General features: G+C 31.1%; 1 pseudogene; it reads right to left on the reverse strand.

The window, feature by feature from the left end:
• Positions 1-12,741: 12,741 nt before the first annotated feature.
• On the reverse strand, positions 12,742-17,529 carry LOC128172428 (uncharacterized; annotated as a pseudogene).
• Positions 17,530-22,251: the final 4,722 nt, after the last annotated feature.

Genomic DNA, 22,251 nt, shown 5'->3' on the forward strand with positions numbered 1-22,251 from the left:
TTAAAAAAAAAATTAAAGACACACACCCTATACACACTGTTTCGCAATTATCTCCCTTTTGAAAAGGGCTGTGCCCTTTATCTTAACAATTTATAATCCCCTTTCCATGCTTTGTACCAAATTTGGTAAAACTTGGCCAAGGGGATTGAGAAGAAGTCGAAAATGTGAAAAGGTTACAGACGGACGGACGGACGGACGACGGACAACGGGTGATCGAAAAAGCTCACTTGAACCGAAGGTTCAAGTGAGCTACATATATATATATATATATTTAATTTACACATAGAAAATTGACTTATAATGAAGTTGCCCACTCCACTTTTAAAAAAAAAATATATATATTTTTTTTTAAAGCTGCTTGGTCCGATTTTATATCAAATTTTATGCACGCCTTTAAACAATGGCTATGCTTAGTATATGTATAATAATTGACATTGCAGTAGTTTTACCCGTCAATTATGCCAAATTTCAATGAAGAAAAATACGTACAAAATTTGCTAACAAAACAAACGACATTAAAAGGTACCGCGTTATTTCGCCTCATGTTAAAATTTCACCCCTGACGACGAGACGGGTATGGTTGTATTACGAATTTGACATCGCTTTAAATAAAGGTCGAAATGATCAGACAAATTACAAATAAACAAGTATACGTTTTGTTCGCTAATATTTCCAAAGTCTACTTTCTTTACAATCGATGCATAGCATGCGGGTTAAATAACCCCAATCATTCGGGAGACGAAACCAAGCGGTTTCCTTTTCCAAAGATTCCCGTGATGCATTTTGGTTTGTTTTTTCGTTTGCCCAAAGAGAAATTATTTGTATTTACTTTGAATATTTCTAACTTTGAAAGGAGACTGATTCTGCTGGTGTAAATAGGAGAAAGTCCATAACTCTCTAAAATAAATGATTTGTATGAAAAAAATTTTGATACTGTAATTACAAAAAAAATCGGACCAAGCAGCTTTAAATTACACTTTAAAAAAAATGCGCATCATTTTGTACAATGAAAATGGAGCCCCCACCCCCCACACCTTGGGATTGGGAGCATGTAATAGATGGAAGTGAAAATATAAAAAAAATTAGCTGAAGGATTAGAGTTTTCATGATTTTGAGAATTATCATCTTTTTTTCTGTTTGCTTGTAAAGATTTTTTTGATGAGGCTGCCATCCACCCACCCTTTCCCTCTAAAACAAATTATGCTACGTGTACGATCCTGGAAATTTACGTTACCTTAATTATAGTGATTAAAAAAAATGTTAGCATTCATTCAAATAAGTGCAAGTTACAACTGTTTCCTATATCTTAAGAAAAGGTAATTCGATGTACTGCTTAAAAAGCTTTGCAACATTTTGAGAGGGTTTTCAGCAGATTACAATAACTTCAGTTAGAGTAATTTCCCCTGATTGTGACGTCAAAGTTCGCGTGGTTAAGTGTCCTCTAACTCTTTAAACGCCCATGAGAAATAAAAGTACGCAAAGTATACTGTTTTATTTACTTAAAAAGCATGATGTTCTTAAAATTACACATCTTAATTTATGCTTCTCAAAAGTTTTAATTTGATTCTCGCGAGAACGTGAGATTGATAGATAGGAAAAATCTATCAATCGGATCAATGTATAAACCTTTGTTACGTCATTCGATTATATTTTATTGAGAGTGTACTGAGGTGAACTTTATAGGTAACATTGACTGTATGTCGTATACATCGTTATTGTTTTTATTGTCTTGCTGATTCTCGTGAGAGTGTGAAGTGATAAAAATGTCAATGATAACAAGGAATTACCGGGACGATTAAATGAAATGCATTACTGGTCCGATTTACTGACGCAAAAAAAAATCCGTGAATGAATGTGCAACTAGTCCTAATTTTCTATTCACACACGCCTTGTCGGTAGAGCTCGCTTTTAATATTGACATTCCTAACAAGCTTCCAGTATCATTTTCTTATGTACATGTACATGTATTCTAGTTATTAATGATAACATATTTGGGCACCTTTTATTTAAATTTTCTTTTATATGTTTTCCTTAAAAAGGAGAAACCTGGAATGTGCTTAAAAGAACCACCCTGCTACTTTTGAGTCATGTTTCTATCAAGAACACAGCTAAGAAGGGTGTATAATTATGTGAACGATAAGCTTTAAGTTAATTCACCGGAAAACAAATTTTCGCAGCTAAAAAGTACGAGTATTTGTTTTACTGCTGGTGCAAGATGTTGTCCGGTGCTATCCATGCGACAATTTCTCAGTGTACGATGTGCAGAGGATCCGTCGTTGTTTTGCTACAGGTCAAGAGGACCGTTACAAAAATAATATCTTCTTAATGTTAATGTCACTTTTCTGAAGTTATGACTAAATGGCTTTTAAGAAAATCCCGAGTCTACAAATCTCCTAAAATATAACCCCATTTTAACGATATTTAAACATATTTAGATTGTTAGTCAATATTTTAAAGAATTTTGGTTTTTCTATATATGTGTCTAAAGTGTTTAACTTTGTGATATTTAGTCAAAGAAGTGGATCGGTTCTGATCAAATGTAAACTGATGTTGTGAAGATTACGTTTACATTTATATAAAGAATCGCTATTTTACATAAACCCTCATGTTTAGAAAACTTTTTATTAAATACCTCTTAATATAAGTACTACTTGATTAAGTGTTACTTAAATTAATGGATAAAATACACAATCATTACGACTTAAAGCAATTACATGTATAAATATTTTAAATTATGCCTTTAGAAACATATACTGTCCATGTTTTCTGAATAACTAATTCTAAAGATTCTTGGGGTTAAATTAAAAAGAATTGTATCTAAATTTTTGTTCTTGCATGTCTGTAAACATTAACTTTAAATGTTAAACTATTTGTTCACAAGGTTTGCTTTTATAAAATCAAGGAATATAATAAATGCACTCAACATATCTATATCTTAAACTGACAAAAACAAAGAGGCGCTCTACGTTATACATTGTTTTATTTCACACACAGTCATAAAATTGGCTATATCCGCTCCTCTAGCATTTGATCTGATAAAGCATATCGTGAAAAGGAAACTCATAATCGTAGAAAGGCTATGACACAAACAAGTTTAGATTGTTTGTATAATTTGTTATATCATTCTATATGAATATCACATTCCTTTCTTCATTTACATCCTTGTCTCTGATAGAAACATCATAAAGCAAACCGTGAGAAGGAAATGCACGATAGTGGAAACAACGGAAACACGAGGAAAATCGTTCGCATCTACAGTGAATCGCTTTTATGCAAAAGTGACAATTAAAGAAAATAATATCGATGCTGAATAGTTAAAAATGATGGTTTTAGTCCCAGATACGTTCTACTGTACAATTGTTGCGTTCGTCTGCTATTTTCTCACCTTGCCTTTCACGCGCGTTTTCCATGCGTTCGCATATTGCTCATCCTTCACAGTTTTGGGCTAACCGATCCGTTTCGTTCGCGCTAACCGTTCATCAAGCGCTCACCGTGCAATCATAGTGCGTTCACTGTGCGCTCAGAACTGTTCATCGTTTGCTTACCATTTAGGTTTAATTCAACGCCTCTGCCATTTGAAACTCCGACGTCGAAAGATCATCTAAACACATAAAACCAAAAATGAGCGTTTACATTTACCGATTACCGAAAGATTAGAACGACGTTTTAATATCCCACGTGAAACAGTGTTGAGAAATAATCACTTTATAAAAAGGTCCAGTTTATTTCAATATATGTCCTAAAAATGAAAAATTGTTCAAGTCCAAAATTTAATATACGTATACCATCCTGAACACACATGTGTATTAAGAATCAATTTATGTCCTTTTATTATATTTTCAAAAGAGAAAAATAACTTTAATATTATATTTTATCTCTAAGATGTAGTCTAAAATTATTAAAAATGACACATTTAGTTTTTTTGAAGAGGAGAATGTATCTGCAAATGTCGCCAACAACGAAATTACTATTTTACATGTGATATCACACGATAAAGTCATGTTGTGGAATTCATTGTGGCCGACAGCTGCTTTTATTTTTTTTTTTATCCAAAATGCTACTGGAAAATTTGTGTCTTTCGCTCATTTTATAAAAAAAAAAAAATACGGGAAAATGCACTGAGGTATGACGTCACAATTACCATTGTATATTTCTAATCAGATAAGTATTTAAAGAATTTTAATGTCTAAGAATTCTTGAGTTAACAAATTTTGGTTATAATTTGAAAAATCACTTTTAAATCAGGGCAAAATGTGACTGAAACTTCATTTTTTTTTTTTTACAAATTTAACATAGTATATTTAGCAGCAAACATCTGCCTTTTAACTGCCACAAAAAGCTGCGTCGTTTAATTTACAACATGCCTTTGTTTGCGTATATATTTTGTACATTCAACACCATTTCTTATGGATTGTGTTCCTTTTAGCTTAATTCATATACACAAGGAAACGCATACACTTCAGTGGAAAAAACATTCCGGAAATATTTTGTAAACTATCTTGTTCGGATACTGTCGACGGGTAAAAGCATCATATTTGATCTAGTTTGTAATTACGCACATCGCTTGGGCGTTAAGGAATGTTATGGAATCTAGGCTATATGTAATTTCGAGAGGAAGCAAATCTTATCTATTATGTACAGCTGTACCTATTTGAGTGTCATTCTATTAACATGTGAGCATTTAATCATATGTAATCAGTATGAGAAGTTCGGCTCGCATTGTCGGCGATTTTTCTAATATTTTCTAATGAGGAATATTAAGCAGCTTGATTTTAAATGAATAAAACACTGAATCTAGACATTTTTTTATATTTAAGTTAAATCATTTAAATTTGTTTCACTTAGGGTAGAGATTCCAGTCGTACACTTTTACAGGGACACTCATGTATTTGGCCGTAGTTGAAATTTTCCAAAATGTAAAAATAATTTCATTACAAGGTGAACGTTAAAATGCAGGTATGCTATCCTGTCATCATTGAAAACATTCTTGATTATAATATGATATGTATGGTATGCTATGGATATTTTCAATTGCTTTAGCATACTTGGAAACACTTATTTAATTTGTTTATTTAGTTTATAAAGCTTTGATAAACTTTGTATGAATGGACGTCAATGTATGTATTGGCACAATTGATATCCTCCGGAACATGTTGAAAACCTCCAAAGACATGCAAGGAATACAAAATCTATCACCTCGACTAACATCATCACCTACATGAATTGTAATAGAAAAAAGAACTACATTTAGTACAGTTTTAGTGTTTAGCTCACGTATGCTGAAAGCTTAAGTGAACTTTCTCATCACATTTTGTCTGGCTCTTGTGTTTCCGTCTGTCCGTATACTTTTGGCATTTTCAATATATTTTCAAGAACCACTGGGCCAAAGTTCTCTTAAACAAAACGTATTTAAAGTTGTGAAAATTAAGGACCAAGACTTTTGCAACGGAGGATAATTGGGAATTTTTGAAAATGTTCTAATTTCAATTTAATAATATATAGAGAAAATGTTTAAAAATCTTCTCAAAAACTAATATGCTAGGAAAGCTGAAACTAATGTGGAAGCATCCTCATATTGTGTAGATTCAAAGTTGTGAAAATCATGACTTCGGAGGGTAGGGTGGGGCCACAATGGAGGGTCGAGTTTTTACATTAGAATATGCAATGTTGCAATTTAATGTCAAAGTACTGAATAATATTAATCGATGATGGAAATAAATTGTGTTTAAGGATGCAATCAAGAGTTTCTGAAAAAAACCTTAATGTAATTACGCATCGTTTGTTTTAAAAATTAATATGTATGATGTCAAAATTGACCTCAATTAAAAGTATTTTGATCAAAATTAGAATTTAAAAAATATCCTGCTATATTAACATATATGTACAGTTAAAAAATGACGTTCATTTTGGAGGGTTAGGGCATTCTTGCCTTTTTAATAAATATTGCGGTTTTACAATCTATCCACAATCACATAAATTTATTTACATTTTATATAGTACTATCTAAGACCATTAGGGATAATATATTTTTTTTTTTCAAATATGTTTAAGGAAGACTGTATATCAAAAATATTATTGATGTTTGTATAATTTTACCATATTTCTTTGTCACATACATGTATCATGAATTATGATGTTGACAAAAACGATACAAGAGTAATTCTCGATGAAATATAAACAAATTATTAATCTTTACGCCCTAAAAAGTTATCATGTTCAAGAAGTAATTGTATCGCTTAGAAAGAAAGTTCAGTTTTGTTGTTTAATAGAAATCTGACTATAGCTGGATTCATTTGGTAACATGCATTTAGACATCTTTTTTTCATGTCGTCGGTTTTTTTTGTTTACTTAAAAACAATCATGTATTCAAGTATGTAAAGTTTTTAAGTTGATTTCACTTGCTTTTCTTTAATACAGTATACAGTTAGGGTTTTGGGGATTTGACAGAATAAAATTAGGAAGTTAATACCAAAATATTTGTTATGCCATAACACAAACATGCATGAAATAAGTGTACAATCCCGCCGAAAAAGTTGGAAATGATTATTCAACTCTGATGAATAAAATACAACTGATAAAAAGAAAAATATGTGCTTCATCAATAGCGAGAATTCTTGATAAAAAGTAAACTAAAATATTAACTCACCGTACGCCTCTGTTACATCTAACATACTGGACCACATGGACAGGAAACCAAGAAGACACATATCATGAGAAATCAGATAGTACATCGTAGAATGATGCCGACTTTGTATTCTCAAATCTTGCTGAAAAACTGACGATATTTAAAGGATAAATTGATTTTTTAAAAGGTAAAGGTTAAAGGGGACTTGTGTAAAAAGGCGTTGTATAGATAAGGAAGTTAGAGAATGAAAAACCAGCAATAGGATTGCCTGATTTTTTTCCCCTCTAGATCAATGCAATTGCAGAATTTCTGTATTTGTTATTTTTTCGGTGAAAGACAAAAATGGTTCTGTGTTATTTCCTGTGCTATCTTCCTTTTAATCAATATGAATAGTAAATACTAATAATGCAGACATTGCGATTTCTTACCGTTGCTGTTCTTAGATTTTAGGAAAGCTTATTCCTTTAATTGTGATTCAATGTTAAACATGTAATAACAATTCAACAGGTTTTTCTTATTTTCTTAATCAGATGTATAACCCAATCCGGATTTTATCTGAATAATGAATTTAGAATTGTTTACCATAACTGTAGATGTATAACATTGTATATCACGCACACGCTTTTAATTGTACAAGTACATGATATTATATGTTTTAAATCGATAAACGAAATATTTCTGATTTATTATTATTAGCGATACATGATAAGCAGCACACTTTTAATTCGAAATAATTGCCAATTTTCCATTGGTCTAAATTCCTTTACATAGAGAAACATGTAGCTCTTGAAGTCTGGAGGTGACAATACAACTTAAAATCATATATCTAGTTTGTTAGAATGTTAAGACAAATTGCTTCATTAAATCATAGTTTTTGCTACACAAGTACTGCTACAGTACAGAGCGTTAAAATTCTTACACTATCATTTTATTTTATAACGTAAAACAAAGTAAGTTCATACATGTTAGTTAATATGAATGTTGGACAATAATATAGTTTATATGATATTAGGTATTTGCATCACCACATTCATATTTCTTTGATCTATTTCGGTAATAAGTAAAAACATCTCTGATGACGCCGTTTTGTCATAGACGTGTGTCTTTAAGGAAGAAAAACAACAGATTAGAAAAGTTGTACAAGTTAGTAACATGGCACTTTGTTTACACAAATAGTATTTTGCTTTTTGTTTCCACTATTTTAAAACAAGGAAAACTTAACAAACTGTACCATCAGGTATCAGGAGATATCGCCACCTCCATTTGTATTTACAATTATTGGTTCAAATTATAAATGCTTGCAATTTTTATTGACATGACTTGTTACTAAAACGATTATTCTAGTACTCCCTTTTGTGTGTTCTTGCCTTCAACATTATTTATTCGTACTGTCGAGATTGGGTTTAAGGTTGAATAACACACCTGGAAAAAGCCACTCAAATTAACAGGATTTTTTTTTATTGTGAAAGATATAATGATAAATAAACAGTACAAATGTCAAATAAGCGAACATTTTGCAGCTTGGGGATAAAAAAACGAATATCTTAAATATTTATTCCAGTAAGTAACAACAAAAGCCTTTTCAGACCATAAAATCCTTTTAATAAAACGAAATGTCGTTTTGATCAGCAGAAAGCCATTTTATGAGAATGTGTTATTCCACCTTAATTTAGTACAGTTTATATACAGATTATACAGAATATTGCGCTTCAGTAAAATATTTACAATGACATATTTTTCAAAATGTAAGTTGACTGATTTAACAGAAAAAAAAACCTGTTAAGTTAGCAAAAATGTTTAAAGAAAAGATAAATGAAGTACAGCTGTAGATTTCATACTTATGTTTTATGCACATATGAGATGTAAACATAACTCAGATGAAAAATAACCTTCATTAAGGAAAGTTTATAAGTGACTCTCTTAAAATATTTGTAAGAGGCTATTAATCAGAGACTTCATCCCCCCTTTACAAGAACAAAAAACGACAAAAACAAAAAACGACAAAAACAAACAAACAAACAAACCAAAAAAAAAAAAAACACCAAACAAACAAACAAAAACAAAATTAAAAAAAGAGAAAGAAAACAAGAACAAGATAAAAAATTAAATGTTGAAACGTTACAATGTTGTATGCATTTTTTATAATGTATGTTGGTCTGTAGACATACACCCCCCCCCCCCCCCCCCAACTGAAAACAATAAACCCTTTGTTATGAATATGCTTTATAACAAGATATAAGACCCCCTAAAAGATTTTTTGTTTTAGATGATTTTTAAAAAATCTGTTTATCTTTAGTTTGTATTATGAAATGAGCTGTTTTAACCCAGAAATTCAAAGTTATCTCTCTTTGTTCGACCATATCATTTATACTTTACGAACATATACATTAATATTTACATTAATAATTAAAATATGTTTAATTAGACAATTATAAAAAAAATGACTTTTAGTTAGGCGACTTGGCAATGCTATCGTTCGCAGTGCTTGTTGATGTTTTGTGATCAAAACAGCTGATGCCCATTGCTATGCAAAACATCCATCAGTAGCTTTGCGGAGTAAAAACGAAATTTACTCTGAGTTTATAAGTGTCTTCGATATTCTGAAGAATCACAAATGATGTGTGTGATGAAGGTCACACAGTAATAAATATAAAAAAAAAATGATTTGCTGCAGTCCGTGCATTCGTTTTGTAACGTAATATAAGATTGTCACAAATACACCGTGTATTTGGGCATGATTTAGGTTTAATAGTAGAGGTATTCAGTTATTATTTCTAAGATATGGAATTACAAACATTCTTTTTTATAGAAAGGTACTGGACCAATCATTCACTAGTACACACTTCCAAGAATCGAAAACATACTTTATATTCTCCCGCACTCTTTTCGTACGAATATCAATAATTATACTCTAATATAGTATTGATATATGCTTAATCAATTGAAAAATAACAAAAAATGAATATGGGTTGCTGCTCGTTAGAACCTTTATACAGAATATTTCATTACAAAAAACACACACACCAACACCAGCATATTGAGCACACATATTACATATATGATTTTAATAACAATTTACTGGTAGCCATTACACCTTCACTGCGTCCAAACGAGCGGTAGAATGCCCACAAAACCAGCGCTATTACTATTTATATCCTAATGTCACGTGACCTAAAAACAACACAGATCCGCCCCTTATATCACACAGCTCACACAAATTATACCCAAACGAACATAGTTTCAATGAAGAATGCCCCCCCCCCCTAAACAAAAACCATTAAGCTCATAATATTGATGTTCTAAACTTGTTTAGAATTTGACCGAAATCGTAACAATGTATAATCTGAACAACGATCATCGTTTCAAGCAATAAATTAGAGTTCACATGGCTTTTCCTACGTATAATTGCTACCAGTAAATTGTTATTATAATTATTATAAAACCATTTATATTGCAGTCAGATGCAGGTGTTGGTGCAGTGTTGTTGGAAAAGGAAGATGGAGTGAAGAAACTCGTTTTTACGCGCCAGAAGCTGAAGTTGCATCAGTTGTCCTACTATACGATCGAGAAGTCGAAGCTATTCAAGAGTGTTGAACACCTAACACTACGAAACAGGTTAGGTCATTCTTAGGACTTGTTGCTTTTCAGCTATTGCAGCTCCGCTGACAGATTTGACACGGAAAGGACAGCCTAACAAGTGTATCTGGGGACAACAGCGTTTACATCGCTGAAGTACGCACTAATGGTAACACCTGTGTTCAATTTACCAGATCTGAGTACCGGTAAACCATTTATAAAGATTGTAAATATTTATTGATGTTCTTTATTGATTAACTGATTGGACACACGACACGACGGCTGTCGTGACAGTATACTCCTTAAATTATGTCGATTCCTATTTGCGCGATTTTGTCGTTTTGTTAAATACAACGAAATAATTAACCTAAACATGTTAAAGTCTATGAGTGTATAACCAGTCAGTAGAGGATTCTTACCCCTCCATGGCACCTGATCCGACCACTAATTATCTGTATATGTCCGTGTTTGCTCTGCTCCTGTTTTGTATTTTTCCTTTTGACGATTTTGAACACTGATTGTTATCAGCACATGTCATGTACATGTAATGATTTGTCAATTCCTAGTCCTCTTATTGGCTGACATTGTGATGAAACGAATTGAAACTTATATATGCCTCCACTTGACTTACGAGAAAAAATATACCATTAGGTTTTCTATATAGTTGACCAAAAAATAGATTTTCCAAAACAAAAGGTTAATTTTATTTCTGTTATCTAAAGAAATTTGGCGTTTTGTCTGTTTGCTTAATTTTGACTTCACCGCTATGCTTAATGCAGGTGTCACTACTAACATCATTGAATTTCTCTAAATATATTTAACCAAAAAAAATACAGGTAATAAATGAGCTTTTGTAAAACTTCCCGTGAGCATTCTTAGAACAACACTTAGTATGCACTTTAATACCCCCCCCCCCTCAAAAAAAGCAACAGTGTTTGTTTATGTCAAAGCTACACATTGATTGAAAACAAACTCATGCGTTTTCACGCTACTCTGGCAAAACACGCATCGATATTTCAAAACACCCCGATTTATGACAATAGCAGAACAGCAGACATCTTACCAATTTTATTCGTCAAAAATCAGTCTATGTCCAAGGCGGAACAATTCCAAGGGAAATTTGGGATTTTAATTCGCCTCAGTCATGTTTTGACACCTAAAAATTGTCCTCGCAAGATAATATTTAGTTTGAAATGAAAGTAACAATTTGTCAATAATTCATAAATAAAATCATTTTTTGCAATTTTCTTTGATCGGTACGATGCATTGATGTACGTAGCTACCCTCAAAGTACAATATTTCTTCGACCTCCGGGCTGAGTGAACATTATTCTTTTCAGGCGCATGTGCATGTACATAGACATATTATAGCATTGGATGATTTTTTGACGTCGTCGTGTCAATAACTGCAGTCAGGTGAGCAGACAAATTGAATAACGCGCGTTAGATCGTAATGATAATTTGTCTTTTCACCTGACGACAGTTATGCATGGTTATATTTACATTCCATTACTGAAGAAATTAATTATTTACCTACATAAATCGATATATAGTGCAGATCACGATGGGAGTAAATAAGTAACAGCAAGAACAGCTGTTTTGTAAACCGGTTTAAACTGCTTTTCACATAGACTGACGAGCATGAAAATATAATCCATGATATATAACTCTTGAAATGTTGCTTTTAACAATAAAGTCAACTTTTTTGTTGAATAATTATAAAACATGGTGTTTTGACAACATTCATGAAATACATTTTTTAACCGATAACATAGATATCACTGTTTGAGAACAACTTATATAAATTACTCGTAAATTTATACGCAGTGAATAGGTGTTGCATTTAGAGGCATTTAAACATCACGGAATTTAATGGACAAACACAGTAGAATGTAAATATAAACTTATAAAAATAGAAATATTTCTGAATAGCAACAAAAAAAAAAAAAGAAAATTAAAACAAAAAAGAAATAAGGACGTAAAATCAACACCCAAGTTCAAAGTAAAAATAATGAGAATATTTTTTTTCGTCTGATATGTAGAGAATAGAGCAGAATGTCTTAACTATTCACCATTTTGTCAGATATGGTTCATTTTTTTTTTTTTTTTGGATTTTCATTTTTTTTTAACAAATTGTAAAAAAGTTGGCTAAAATATGGAATTATATTATGGAACGCACACATCATTATATTCAATTGATATATATAATAATCTCAATGAACAGTAAATAACACTGCAGCATATGAAAAAAACGACTTTATTATATTTCAGAACTCAAACACAAATATCGTTGTTATCCTTTTTTTATGAAAGCAAATATACAAACATCGTTTTTGACATACATTATTAATTGATTACTGTAATACAAACATTAGCGCAGTTTTAGTACTATAATATTATTCGTTATTTTCAAAATACAAAACAGTTATATACATTATTAACATGAACAAAACATCAATCAAAATTCTAATTGATCAGTAGTTTTTTTTTAACTCAATCCCAAATATCAGTTAATATCCGTTGCAAGAAAGCTGTGTAAAATATAATCTAAAAATATCATTAATATTTGATTGATTAATCAAAAACCTCCAAATCAATTTCAAAAACACATGACTTTTTTTGTATATTTGCTGAAATTATCATTATTCTTTAATTTCCTTCCATTTTTAACTTTTCTAAGGGCAAATGACTTGAAAAACTTTAGATTGTGTTAAAGAATAAGTTCTAAACTACACCTGTCATCTCCTGGATCGAATAATATGGGTCAGTGTTCCTGGACCATCCGAACTCAGTGTAACTATTAACAGTATAATTGTTTCCCGTAACACATGAGTTGGCTGAGCTGGCGTCATTCCTTAATTCTATTGCATTCAATAATGGAGGGTTCCTTCTCATTGAAATTCTAAAAGTATGTAAAAAAAATATTTCGTTTATAATTGATGTCAAATTGATAAGTTTTAAATCTTTAAATGAAATAAAATTCGCAGTTTTTGATATCGTATTTCACCTTGTCTGTACAATATAGAGAATAAGTACAACGATGATTAAAATCGAGACACTGAGTCCACCGATCAGACCTTGCAGTACAGGAGTCTGGCTTTTAACTTCGACATCAGTTGAGGATGCTATGACAAATTTTGAATAAAATGTCAATTTAAAATAAAATGTTAAATCTTACATCAGATAAATACCCTCCAATTATACCAAAATCTCACAAACTTAAAAAGTAAAGCTGGTTTGATTTTTGTTTTCAATTTGCGGTCATTTGTTTTGTTTCTTTTAAATCAAAGTTAGGTTGCATGAATGTAGATAAATATATACAAAATCAAACTTATTTGAGAAGATATACACATGATGAATCTCTGCCATTCAGTGAACTAATATGTGAGTGATCGGTAACTGCAAGGTGACTGAATGCCATAGCTATGCCATTCAGTCACCTTTCCAGACCAATCAGTTAACATTCAGTTCACTAAATGGCAGAGGTTTATCCTGTGATATTTTAACTTCATGAAGAAAAAAAATAAATGTATGCAATGTATTAGGATCAATTTGGGTGAGTATTGAGATTATTTATGATAGCAATCCAATAGCATAAACATTAATGTATAACATATTTAACTAACCATTCAACATTTTGATCATCTAAAGTGCATCATTCATTCATTTTGGATAATAATAATCAATACTTAATATACAATTTTATAGCATAAAGATCGAACATTGCTTATTTTTACTTATCATCAAACCCATTCTGTAAGCAACGTAACTTTTTAAAAAAGGTTTATATTTCTAGATCAATCGAGCTAGCTATATTAGCCAGACGACAAATTACCTTTCATGTACAGATAAATCATGTATTTTGAAATATGCGATAGCTAATGTTTTTTTAAGTAGTGTATCGCATGCGTTGAGCAAGAATACCTGAATTTATAACTAGTAAATAGATCTGTTAAACTGCTTAAGTTGTCTTGGAATGATAGTTTGTAGTAATACAACACGCATGTATTTAAATATGAATGGCATTAAGAAAATATGAATGCATATAAGAATTTACCTCGTTCACACTGATCACCATGGTAACCAAGTTTACAGGCCAAACAGACACAATCAACTTTGTCCAAGACATCGCAATGCGTTATTTGTAAAGGACAGCCTACAACATACCTCTACAGATTTTTATTACAGATACTTTTAAAATTATTGATCATAACTTTACCCGCATTTTTTTTTTGTTGATTTATTTTTTATATTTGCATAATAATCGTATTATGTGAATATGTACTTTCGACTTAGAAATCGTTTTCTAACGAACGAAAAACAACATTTAACATGGGTTTGTATGCGGTGATTTAAACTTTAAAAAAATGTATACAGTATGAAATAAAATTAATAGTTTTACAAAGGCGTTAATTGTAGAAAAATTAAAAATAGATAGACAGTATTATTTTTACATTAGATCACCAATCACAATTCTTCATGTTTTTTAAGAACCCAACGCTTTTCTAATGTATAGTATAATTCAGAATTATTGTACTAATCTAATTGTCTTTTTTTTTTTTACATTCGTTGGAGGAAAAGTGTACACTTTTGATCAGTTTTAAATGCTTAGATGCTTAAGAACATCTCTGAAATCCTTCTTTTAATAAGTATATACCCAGAATATTTAATATCAAATGCTTTGATTAATAAAGAAGCAATTAGTTTTTCTGCTTACGCAAAAGCTTATTTTTTTTCTTTCAACTATATTTGATCTCAAATATGAAAATAATACATAATCATTATACTCATATATCGATATATGACAAAATGGTATATTTATTAAATCACTGCTAGTCATGTACTGAGAATTGAAAATAAAAACGAGGAAAAACACTTTAGTTTTTTTTTATAAGGACTTGCGTTACAACAGTTAGCATTTCTTACCATACACCTCGACTTCACATAAATCATTTTCAGCATCTGAATTATAATCGCTAGGATAGGAAACCCCTTTCAGTCTCTCGTTGTAATAGATGACATATTGTCCCAAAACATAACACATCGTGCTAAAAACAGCAGGTATAGTGCTTCTGTTAAAATGATCATCCTTGAAACACAATTTTCCTTGTAATCTATCTGAAGTGTTGGAAACATACAGTGAAAATCCTAGAACAGAAGCTGTTGCGTTGTTTCTGTTATCTGAAAATGATACAGTCCATTACAAAAATTGATAAGATAAGCAGTACCAAAGTAATTATTCATTTCAAACTCCCTACAAGGATGAATTTTTTAATATATACTTGATTTTACTTTACATTTTCGTGATTATGGACTGATTACCACGTTCAATTGTTCCTCCTAATTATCACTTATCTCTAACACTGTGCTTTTTTATTTCATAGCAATAACATGTAACATCATAAATACGCAGGTTTGACACAACCGCCGAGTTTGTACATTCCCTCTATCATTTAAAATCCATTCTGACACCTATGGCAGTTTTTATTAGAATGAAGCAAAGGACTATTATATTATAATGTTTATTGTTGATATATAAACATAAGCATAAGAAAATCTGTAACTTAAAGAAGGTTTATCAACTGTTTACGTGTGTTTTCTAAAGGTTTATGCAGGCATTATGATACTAATGTTTTTAAAGTTCGTATACTTTACCCCAAATGTCATTATTTGTCCTGAAATACACAGTGATGTGGTGGATGATGTGGAGACTGCCGAGGTTTACCCACCAGGCGGCGATTTCTTTTCCAAGAGCTGATACAGCACATTGACCTCCATTCCAATGTAAGTTAGACTTGAGTCCATCCACTGCATTACTTGCGACGAATGTTTTATTTGTTCCGTCATACGGATTCAGCTGGAATGCACGTTTGTGTAAAGCAAAATTTTCTGCAAGTTGAATCTCAAGTTATCATTCAGTTCATTAAGTGATACATGTAAACACTGAGTAGGCTGTATCATATGATTCGTATTTAAACAGACGCAAATTCATGGAATAATGCATCTACAATTCCTCATTTCATTTATTCATTACAGGGCATGCGAAAAAGAGATAAGGACACTGCAATAAGAATTAACAATATTTCTTCAGTTCATAATATAGATAGGTGTTAACAAATTGTAATAAAAAATATGTTTCAAATTTACCACACTAAGCTCGAACATGTAATTGAAAACAATCATTCCGTTAAAAGGTCCGAAAGTTTTAAATAGATAATTACAATATCAATGCTAATATTGTTATGTAGATTGGATCTGAAACCAAATGATGTTCAAACCTCAAATTGGAAATTGTAAGTCAATCTATGAGCAAAATGAATAAGAATACAATGTTTTAGTATGATGGCATAGGCTAGAAACAAATATGGATATTTTTTAAATTGACCAAAAAGATGCCGTCGCCGGAAGTCATGGAGAAACGTTATGTAATGACAGGATAAATTAAAATCGGGAAAACCCGATACAAACTGTTAAACGGAAGATAATGCCAAAAATCTAAATTGTATTTGCGCAATTGTATTTTAATATGCTAAATTTTTCGTAAAATACCTCATTTATCTTTACATCAAACTGCCCCCCCCCCCCCCAAAAAAAAAAACCCAAACAAACAAGAACACTAATCAGTCAATATTTGGTTGAAAGTTCTAGTAACATGATCTGACATTCAATTTTTCATGTACTGTTATTGAATAGATGAACGGTGAAAGAATGAAAGCATCAACGAATAAACATAATTCTCCAACAATTGTGAGCAAATCTAGTGTTGTTTTAGAAAATTAGAGTTAATATTGGGACTAAAATTGAAAAAAAAAATAAAGGGTATCATAAGAAACATAGTGTACTGGAAACGTCTTAACGTTAGGCGTTACCGTGCTCTGTTATAAAAAAATATACTCTTTTAAAAGCGGGTAACAGCAACCCCCGCCCCCCCCCCAAAAAAAATAAAAAAATAAAAATAATGATATCACCTCTGAATAACATGCAGTCAATATCATGCAAATATTTATTTAGTTTATTGATATCAGATATATCTTGATAATATGATTCTTATAGAATTTTAAATACTGACATTGTAGCATGCTGTGTTTTATTGGAACTTGGAAATGAAGCTAAATGAGAAAAAAAAAATTTGTTAAGAATAAAATACAATAACTATCATTTTGACACGAATCATGTACAATATAGAGGATACAAATTTATATACCGAGTATTATACCGTGAATTAAGCCTAGCCAATTACCTACCATAAGATTGAGATGCATCCAAGAGGCAAAACCACTAAATGAAAACATTGATATGCCAAATTGATTGTCCGTATGGAATAAACATTGCATGGAATTTACCATCTTATTTAGTCAAACCGTACCGGAATCGTTTTATATAGAGATGTTGACGGCTTAACCGACCATGTGATGGGGAAGCTACTTGTACATGTATTTTGTAAAAAAAACTAACAGATTAATTTTTTTTAAGGTTTGCCCCCCCCCCCCCCCCAAAAAAAAAAATTGCCCCCCCCCCCCCCCTCTAAAATAAAATATATTCAAAGTAAATGATACTTGCCGAATGAACAAAATAAATAACATAAATCAATGTTATAACTGTGTTATTTCAGAACAAACTTTTTATCTCCTCAAATACAAACGGAAACATGAAAAATATTTTGAGGAAACTGAAACTAATTTGAAAAGAAGTATATTTAATATAATTTTCATTGACATAGCGAAATCGACTACTTACCTGCATTTATATTAATTAAATATGTGCTTACTTTTAATAATACATTGTATTTATCTATTTTGAAAAGATATCACTCGTACAATTTCAACTTTAAAGAAATCAAGCCCTGCTCTGACAAACTTCCCTAAAGTCAATACGCAGCCACAAAAGTATTGAACTCAAATGTATGCACTTCTTGTCAAAGTATTTGAGCGATTTCTTAACAACATATATGCAAAGACAATACAAACTATTAATTTTTCCTATGAAAACAGCTTGTATTACCTTCTTAAATTTTTTTTCATTTTTAAGAAATTATACTTTTTATGTAAACCAAAAAAAAAAAACCCAAACAAACTGAGGATAGTCTATATTGAAAATAAAATATTTAAAAATGCCTACAAAACATACGTTTCATCGTAAAATATGATCAGTTTGCCCTAATGATTCTGTCTTTGATATACTTCAATTACAAAGCCATTTAAATTACTAACTCTTGATAACAGATTCAACTTCATTTATAAAGAACTGCTAATGCGTTAATTTCATTGGCAGTGTCATATGTTTGTGTTTGCTTGTGTTTTCTTTTTATTTTAACATAATTCATTAAAGCATCGAATGCTTATTTTTGGATGTCGTCGGTCCTATGATACACCCAACTATTTGCGTAAACTATTGTGTATCGCCGCTATAAAGCCATTATTTGTGCTCTGAGTCGGGATATGAAACATACATGGAACAGCCATATTAACATATTATTTAGTTAGCATCCGCGACAAATAAATAGTACCAGAAACTTTGTGGAGAAAAATTGTTTTCATTAAGGAGTAGATCTATATCAATAATTGTTTTTCAAAAGTACAAATCAAAGTGGTTATGTAATATTGAAAGTTTCATTTAACCTTACAAAAATAAATATACTCAAAACACGTGAAGACGTTTGTATCTGAGCTCATGGCGCATGAATTGGAAAATTGTATTCATAGACAACGTTTTGCAAGCATAGAGGGAAAACATACACTGAATGTAATTATCTAAATATATATTGTACAGGAAGGGCATGCCATATGAAAAGCTTTGTAAGATAAAAAAAAATGATAAGGAAGTAGTATAAAATACATGTTGGAACACGGAAACTAAAAATAACCACGACAGGAATTGTATCCATCAGTAACATGGCGATAAGGACACATAAGTTAAAAAGTACCATTAATATGCTTTGACTGATAACACAAAAAGGTGATTTTCCAGGACCTCAACGACTTTTTCTTCCTGATATCAGTCTATTCCTTGCTCAAATTTTTATCTGAAATGTATACTTTTATGTTATAAAGAATAAAGAACTGTTCGATACTGTTCAAAAAACATAGAAAATTGACTTAAAGAGATACAGGTTTCGTTAAATGAAATAAAGCAAATCAACGGTACGAATTCATATTTTTGGTAATTTTACACAGGTTTTGTTTTTGAATAAATGCTGCTATTGTTAACGATACCATCATGAAAGATAAAATACAAAATCTAGATGACTTACTCATTACTGTAATTGGCAATTAAAGTTTAGCAGATTCCGTGATAAGGAAGATTATATCAAATGTAATTTGTACATGTCCATCAAATATATCATGTTCCTATACTATAATTAGTATTTAATTCCTAATTATTACGTACGAATTTGCATGGTGATCCATTTAGTTTTTTCAGTTATGATTCATTAATTGCCATAACCTTGAATGTATAAAATAAATGGTATAATATCACAATGTAAAAAAAGGTATTTTTTAGAACATATTTAAGGCCTTCCGTTACAACGTGAGTGTAATGTTTTTTTCTTTCTTTTTCTTTTTTTCCCCTTTTTTGTCGGCAGACTTTCTCAGAGATGGCTTGATAGATTTCCCTGAAATTTTCAGGGATAATAGAGAATAATAATATCTCGAAGCTTTTTCTTTTCTTTTTTCAAAATTCATTTCCGGTCGTCCGTTTCCTGTCCCGCGTCAAAAACCCTTTTCCCTCGAGATCTCAGAATCGGCAAGCACTTGGACATACAAACTTTGTGGGATCATAGACCTATAGCTGTACATGTGTTTAAACTATTTCGTTTTGTTCGTCGTAACTTCCGGTCGTCACCGGAAGCACTTCAAAAATAATCATTTTTACGCATTAAATTTTTTTACCATATAACAAATATATAAGTATAAATCTATACATAGGTTATCTTTGCGATGTTATATCAACAACAAAAATCTACTTCCGGTGAGATATCTCAATTATATCATGTAGCTTTTTTAAAAACTCATTTTGTACCCACGAGATCTCAGAAACTAAAAGTGACCAAAGCACGAAACTTTCACTGATGATAGACATTCGATTACCAGTTTCATTTTGTCGACGTCACTTCCGGTCAACACGGGAAGAGTTCAAACAAATCAAGCTGTTTATCCGTTTAACTGTTTTCATTCGATAGCTTCAGTTACTTTGATAAATGATAATGTGAGATAGGCAAATAAACAAGAAAAAATAAATGAAATTTTCATTGAGCACTTCCGTTTGTCCGTTTCCTGTCCCGAGACTAAAAACCTTGTTTCGACGAGATCTCTAAAACGGCGACGACTTAAACAACCAAACTGTGTGGGATGATAGGCTAATGTTTGTACATGTGTTAACGCTATTTTTTTTTATCCGGCGTAACTTCCGATTGACACAGGAAGTACTCCCAATTTTGATTCTTTAAAAATATGTTAGTTATTTAGCATGGAATAACATTTTAGCTATAAAAATACAAAAGTCATCTACAGATGGTAAAAAAAAAAAAAAAAATACTTCCGGTGAGAACTCTCAAATATCTCAGGTACCCTTTTTTTTAAACAAAGTATCCACAAGAGCTCAGAAACTGTGAGAGTTTAAGACATTAAACTTGTATGGATAATGGACACTTGATTGAACATGTGTTTAAGGGGTTCTATTTAGTCGTACGTCACTTCCGGTTCTCACTACGAAGCGTTCAAGCAACAGAAGTTTTTATTTCGAACTTTAGATTTTTTTTTTACATTTTACTCAATGTGATGAACAGTAACGTATCGTAGGTAAATGTACTAAAATATGTACTTTCAATTTCTTTAATCACTTCCATTTGTTTGTTTCCGGTCCCGAGACAAAAACCATTTCTCAACGAGATATTAACAACAAATTAACAAAAACTTGAGCATCCAAACTTTGAGGAAAGACAAGACAAAGTATGAAGATATGTTTACTTTGTTCTGTATGATCCGGCCTAACCTACGGTCATCACAGAAAGTACTCAAAAATTGACATTTTGTCTTTGTGTTTTGTTTAATTTTGGGGAATTCCTGTACAGTCTATATTATATTCATTTTCTGTTTACAAGATAAATGGATGTTTTGTACAGATTGATACATGAGAAACCTTTTTGTTGCTATAGCAACAAGAGTCTAGTTTTTGTTACAATTACATAGTATCATAGCTTCATAAAAACCAAAATTACAATATTAGGGACATTTGTTAATATCTACGTTGAGTAAAAATGCATGTCAGTAGTTTTCTTATTTCCTTGCACCATTCCGATTAAATATAAAAATGTTTTGTTTTGTTTTTTTTTTTAGAAAAAAAAATGGAATTTTAAAATGAAGTTTAGCGATTTATTGACAAGGCTTTCTGATTACATTTTTAAGATATTAAGAATTTATCTAATTTAGAACAAGGAAAATCTCATAACCAGCGCCTTTACTTTGAAAGTTAGCAACCTTTAGCCGGATGTTGCTTTTTTGGCTTAATTTTACAATTTAAAATATAATTTCTACGTCGTCCGATACCTTTCTGACCCGTATGCTCAATCCTTCATGGCTTAATGACATAAGTTTCTTACAATGTTCATGAATACATTGACACGCGTATGTTACATGTATGGTTTTTCATATTGAAGTATTGGTCAGACTTCTATTACTCTTCCTTTGACATAGTTGAAGAAGAAAATCAAAATGAACATATAGGTAAAGCAACTCCTACCCTGAGAATTTACCATAAATGCACATTAAATTTATTTGTATTTACGTAGAAGGAAGTAAAGGAGAATTTATAAAGTGGAAAAAGTATGTTTTAATACTACTTTGTAATGTAGTACATGTTATCTAGGTTTTTGACAGTAAATAATCAGTTCTAGTTTAATTTGTTTGATTTGAGTTGTTCAATTGTATAAGTGATTTATGATTCAAATCAAAGGGACTAGAAACCATATGTTAATTGTAAAGATTGAAAAAAAATGTAGCTATTCTGGCAATCCACTTGCTATGTAAATCAATGGTAATCCGTTATTTTATG

The sequence above is a fragment of the Crassostrea angulata genome, chromosome 2 (assembly GCF_025612915.1).
Source record: "Crassostrea angulata isolate pt1a10 chromosome 2, ASM2561291v2, whole genome shotgun sequence".
Classification (NCBI taxonomy): domain Eukaryota; kingdom Metazoa; phylum Mollusca; class Bivalvia; order Ostreida; family Ostreidae; genus Magallana; species Magallana angulata.